Source organism: Telopea speciosissima, chromosome 5 (assembly GCF_018873765.1).
Source record: "Telopea speciosissima isolate NSW1024214 ecotype Mountain lineage chromosome 5, Tspe_v1, whole genome shotgun sequence".
Lineage (NCBI taxonomy): Eukaryota > Viridiplantae > Streptophyta > Magnoliopsida > Proteales > Proteaceae > Telopea > Telopea speciosissima.
In genome coordinates, this window is record NC_057920.1 from 38575673 (window position 1) to 38581897 (window position 6225).

Below are 6225 nucleotides of genomic sequence, written 5' to 3' on the forward strand. Positions count from 1 at the left end.
TCTCTCATGAGGATGGTGTCATGGTGCCAGAGGAGGGTGCGGTCTTGCCAGAGGAGGGTGTTGCTTGCCCACCTGAGGCCAATATGATGTCCCGTGCAGGGTCTCCATCAGATGCTCCTTGATTTTATGCGTGTTCTAGACGTTGAACTTTTGGATTCCGAACTTTGAGTTGTAATATTTGTGACCTCTTTTCTGATTAGGTGTAGTTAACCTCTTACCTTCTTCGTGGTGTGTATGGCGGTATATCTTCAATAGTTATTTAATCCTCATTGCTTCGATAGTTCTCTGACCTTGTTACTCCGGGTGGTCTATGGACCTTGGTGATCGACGAGTTTTGGTGGCATTGCGCCTTGGTGGTCTACGGACCTTGGAGGTCGACGGACCTTAGTGGTCAACGGACCTTAGTGGCCTTGAGCCTTGGGGGTCTACGGACCTTGGTAGTCGACGGACCTTGGTGGTCGACGGACCTTGGTGGTCGATAGACCTTGGTGGTCAATGGACCTTGGTGGTCAACGGACCTTGGTGGTCTACGGACCTTGGTGGTTGACAGACTTTGGTGGCATTGAGCCTTGGTGGTCAAAGGACCTTGGTGGTCTACGAACCTTGGTGGCATTGAGCCTTGGTGATCGACGAACCTTGGAGGTCGACGGACCTTGATGGTCAATGGACCTTGGTGGCCTTGAGCCTTGGTGGTCTACAGACCTTGGTGGTCGACGGACCTTGGTGGTCAACGGACCTTGGTGGTCTACGGACCTTGGTGGCTTTAAGCCTTGGTGGTCTACGAACCTTGGTGTGGTGGGAGTGATTTGATTGAGCAGCAGTAGACGAGTATACCCGAAATCAGCTATTTACTTCAAATAAAAAGTTTTCAATTATCCTTGAAAATTACAACCTACTGTGTACCATGGTAGACAGCCGACTATGCTACTGCTACTGCTACTACTACTCTTAGTGGTGGTGCTACTTCGGTGCTTCTACTACTACTGCTACTTTTACTGGTAGTACTTCTTTAGGTGTTCTGAGTTCCAGGTATGGTCTACCTTCTTGCCCCCCAGAGTTTTCCAGCAGTAGGTCCCTGGATGTATCTGCTTGAAAACTATGTATGGTCCTTCCCAGTTAGCTGATAATTTCCCTTCCTTCCGTGGTTGTGATACGTTGGCCCTTCTTAGGACTAGGTCTCTCTGGTGGAATAGCCTCTCTCTCACTCTAGCATTGTAGTACTTGGTTATACGTTGCTGGTATGCTACGTTCCTTAGGAGTGCCTTCTCTCGGACCTCATCTATGAAGTCTAGGTTTGCCTGTAGTCCATCAACATAAGTGCGCTCGTTAAAGTGTAGTACTCTGTGGGACATGGCGAGGACCTCTACTGGTGCCAGTGCCTCAGTGCCATATGCTAGGCGGAATGGTCTTTCTCCTATGGGTATCCTTACTGTCATTTAGTATGCCCACAGAACGCTTGGTAGTTCCTTAACCCACTTCCCCTTGGCTCCTTCTAGCATTTTCTTGACCCCTTCTAACAGTGTTCTGTTGGTCACCTCCACCTGACCATTGGTCTGTGGGTATGCTACCTATACAGGCCGATAGTAAATGTTGTAGCTTTGACAGAATGCTCTGAATTTGGGGTTGTTGAATTGCTTGCCGTTGTCTGAGACTAGGATCTTTAGTACCCCGAACCTATAAATGACGTCGTGTCAGACAAACTTCTCCATCTCATTCTCTGTTATTTTGGCCAGTGGCTTAGCCTTGACCCATTTAGTGAAGTAGTCTATAGCGATGACCAAGTACTTCCTGTTCCCTGATGCTGTAGTGAAATCGCCTAGGATGTCCATCCCCCACATGGCAAAGGGGATGGGGTTGAGGATTGATGTTAGTTTGGTGGTGGGTAGAAGGGGTACCGGGGCGAACAATTGACTTTGCTCGCACTTCTTGGCATACTGTATTGCTTCCTCTTGCATTCGTGGCTAGTAGAGCCCCTGGCGGAGGACTTTGTAGGCTTGGGCTCGTCCCCCCATGTGGCTTCTGCAAATCCCCTCATGGACCTCTGCTAGGGCGTACTCGGCTCCCTTGGGTCCTAGGCACCGGAGTAGTAGAGCTGTGAGCCCCCTCTTGTATAGTACTCCATCCAGGATGATGTACTTCGTAGCTCTCATCCTTATCTTCCTTGCCTAGACCTTGTCTTCTGGTAAGACGTCGTTCTATAGGTAGTTGAGTATAGGGTCCATCCAGCTAGGCCCTTCCTCAATCTCATTGACTTGTCTCTCCTAATACGTTGGCTTATATAAGATCTTAATGTAGACTACACTGGCCAAGTTTCGAAGTTCGTCATTGGCTAGTCTTGATAGGGCATCAATGGTGGCATTCTCGATCCTGGGGACTCAAACCATCTCGAACTTCATGAACCTCTCGATCAGCGCTCGGGCACGTGCTAGGTATGATGCCATTCGTTCGTCCTTCACCTCTTACTCTCCATTCACCTGGCTCACTACAAGCTGGGAGTCACTCCGGATGGATAGGTGTGTTACTTGGATGGCCTTGGCTACCTAGAGTCCAGCTAATAGTGCTTCGTACGCTGCTTCATTATTGGATGTTTGGAAGGTGAATCGGAGAGCATACTGGATTCGAAATCCCTCGAGGCTGGTGAGTATGAAGCCAGCCCCACTTCCTGCTGCATTGCTCGAGCCATCCACGAACATCTCCCATGATCCTTGATCATGCTCCTCTGGTTCTTCTGTTTCTGGTTCGACCTCAGATAGGGTGCATTCAGCGATGAAGTCTGCCAAAGCTTGGCCTTTGATGGCCGTCTGTGGTTGGAATTTGATGTCATGCTCACTCAACTCTACCGCCCAAGCTATCAGTCATCCGGAGATGTCTGGCTTGTGGAGTACCTTCTTTAGAGGTAGGTCAATGAGTACTGTGATAGTGTGGGCCTGAAAATATGGTCTTAACTTCCTAGCTACGATTACCAGTGCATAGGTCACCTTCTCAATCCTTGTGTACCTAGTCTCTACATCGATCAGAATATGGCTGACATAGTAGATGGGTCTCTGGACCTTACCCTCTTCCTTCAATAGTATGGTGTTTACGGCACTGGGGTGGCAGCTAGGTAGACCTGTAGCTCTTCATGGGGTCCTGGTCGCCCAAGCAGTGGTGGGCTTTCCAGGTACTCCTTTAGCTCCTTAAACTCCTTTTGGCACTCCTCCGTTCATGCAAAGTCCTTTGGACTTCAGAGGTTCTTCAATGTCTTGAAGAATGGAAAGCACTTGTCTCCTGATCGTGACATGAACCTTGAAAGGGCTGCCACCCTTCCATTCAGCCTTTGCACTTCTCTGACTGTCCGAGGGGGTGCCATCTCTTGAATGGCCTTGATCTTGGATGGGTTGGCTTCTATTTCGCGTACTGAGACCATGAATCCTAAGAATTTCCCTGACGTTACATCGAAGGCGCACTTTGTGGGGTTTAGCCTCATCTGGTTCCTTCTCAATACTGCGAATGCTTCTTCCAGGTCGGATAGGTGTTGGTGGGATTGGATGCTTTTCACATGCATGTCATCCACGTACACCTCCATGTTGAGCCCGATTTGTTGCTCGAACATCTTATTGACCATCCTTTGGTAGGTGGCCCCTGCATTCTTCAGTCCGAATAGTATGACGCGATAGCAGTAGTTCTCCTTGTCCGTTCGAAATGCAGTGTAAGACTCATCATCCTCATGTATGAGGATTTGACTGTATCCTGAGTAGGCATCCATGAAACTCAGCATCTCATGGCCAACAGTAGCATCGATCAACAGGTCTATCCTGGACAACGGGTACTCATCCTTTAGGCATGCCTTATTTAGGTCTGTATAATCGACGCACATCCTCCACTTCCCGTTGGGCTTCGGCACCATGACCACATTCGCAAGCCAGGTTGGGAAATTTTCTTCTCTGATGAACCCAGACTGGCTCAATTTCTCGACCTCTTCCTTGATAACTGCGTGTCGATCAAGGGCAAAGTTGAGCCGCTTCTATTGGATGGGCTTCCTGGTTGGATCGAGATGTAGCCAGTGTTCTGCTATGGACCGTGGTATGCCTGGAATATCAGAGGTTGACCATACGAAGACATCCATGTTTGCTTGGAGTAGATGCCCAAGCTCATCCTTCTGCCCATTTCTCAATAGTGAGCTAACCTGTAATACCTTGGAGGGGTCGTCCTTGCTGAGTGGCCATGGGACGAGGTCCTCTATTGGCTTTCCTCTTCTTTCTGTCAGTTCATCTCTTTGGTCGCTGACCAAGTTCTCTATGCAGAGTGCCATCCCACGGGTATTACCATTATTTTTCTTGACGAAGGTCGCGTAGCACTCCCTTGCTTTCTTTTGATCCCCCCAGACCTCGCCTACCCCATTCTCAGTGGGGAACTTCATCTTTAGGTGGAGTGGTGATACGACTCCCCTAAGGACTATCAGGGATGGTCACCCTAGGAGGCCGTTGAATGATACCACGGACTTGACGACCATGAAGTTGACCATGATTGTCACTTGGCGAGGGTGTACTCCGAAGGTGATGGGAAGCTCTATGGTGCCTCTGATGGAGGCAGTGGCGCTCGAGAATCCATGGAGGTAGGTGAGCTCTGGCTTGAATTGATCGTCCCTGAACCCGAACTGTCCGTAGGCTTCCAGGGAGAGTACATCTACTGACGCTCCTGTATCTATCAACACCTATGTACAGGTCGGTTGGCTACCTCCACCTGTACTACCAGGGTATCCTCATGTGGAAAGCTTAGTCCTTCTAAGTCTTCATCCGAGAAGGAGATCATTGTCTCGGACTTGGCTACCTTGCTTGGCTTCTCCGCTATTCCCACGAACCTGGCATGGGCCTTGGCCTTCTTGGTGGACTCTTGCCCCGGTCCTCCAAGTATGGTGAGATGGGAGGTGCTTTGGTACCACTAGGTTCCACTACATCTCTCCTTTCTTCTGGGCGGTCTCTCTCTCGGTCCGTCCTTCTTTCTTCTCTCCTTGGATCTTCTCTCTCTCGGTCACTACCTCTATCTCCTTGACCTGAACGGCCATCACGTCTCCCCTTCACGTACTTGTTCAAGCTCCCGCTCTTACAAGTTGCTCTATCTCCCTTTTTACTTGGTAGCAGTCTATGAATTCACCTAGAGGGGGGGGGGTGAATAGGTGAATCTAGAGAATTATAAAAACTTATGCAGAAATTAAAAATAAATTATCAAAGTAAAGACAAGCAATGAATAAAAGTGACACAAAGGATTTATAGTGGTTCAGCCAACACTTGCCTACGTCCACTCCTCTCACCTTAGAGAGAATTTCACTAAAATGAATCTTGAGTATGAGCAAGAGAACTCGTACAAATCTTGATTGAGAGTAAGAGGACTCAACACTACTCTTGATTTCGAGCAAGTGGACTCAACCAATCTTGATTCCGAGTAAGAGGACTCAAACTACTCTTGATTCCGAGCAAGAGGACTCAAACAAATATATAAAGTAAAAAGTACTAAAGATTAGGATTACCTCAGCCTTAGTAGAGTTTGCTGCCTTTCGACTTTGAAGCTTAATGCTAAGTAAAGGAGCTTGTGAGAGAGTGTGCTTTGAATGAATGCTTGAATTCTTACATGAAAGTCACTTGTATTGGAGACTCTTAATTATGTTTTGCAATGGTGTTTAGAGCCTTAAAAAAGTGGATATTGTCAAATTACAATAGCCTTTTATTGATCCGGTATGCTAGATTACAATCCGACGTGGGTTGGAAGGTTACTGCAGGCAATTTCCTGAGATTGCAACACTGATTCGGAATGCCGTTTCATGATCCAGTATGCTGGTTCACCTGATCCGGTATGCCTTTTCCTAATCCGGTATACCTTTTCACCAAATTTCTGCTAAAATTTGTTAAGTCCTTTATTGGACTTACTTGGATGATTCCAATTGGGTTTGGTCACATGGATTGGGTTTAATTTAAACCTCCTAAAGTCCATCTAAATGAATGCATGCATGTGTGTGCATTACATCAATTGTGACTTTAAATTATGATACAACTAGATACAAGAATAAACAAGTTCTGGAGGTCTTGTATCTCAAAGAGTTGCTTGAATAGAAGTCTTGAAAGTAGTCCTTCACTTCACAACATTCTTTGAAATCTTTGTCTTGGTGTATGAAGCTTTTACATGCTCCCCCTTACTTGATGCTCATCTCTTATGAAGTCTCTCTATACAATATAACATAAGTTAGTACAA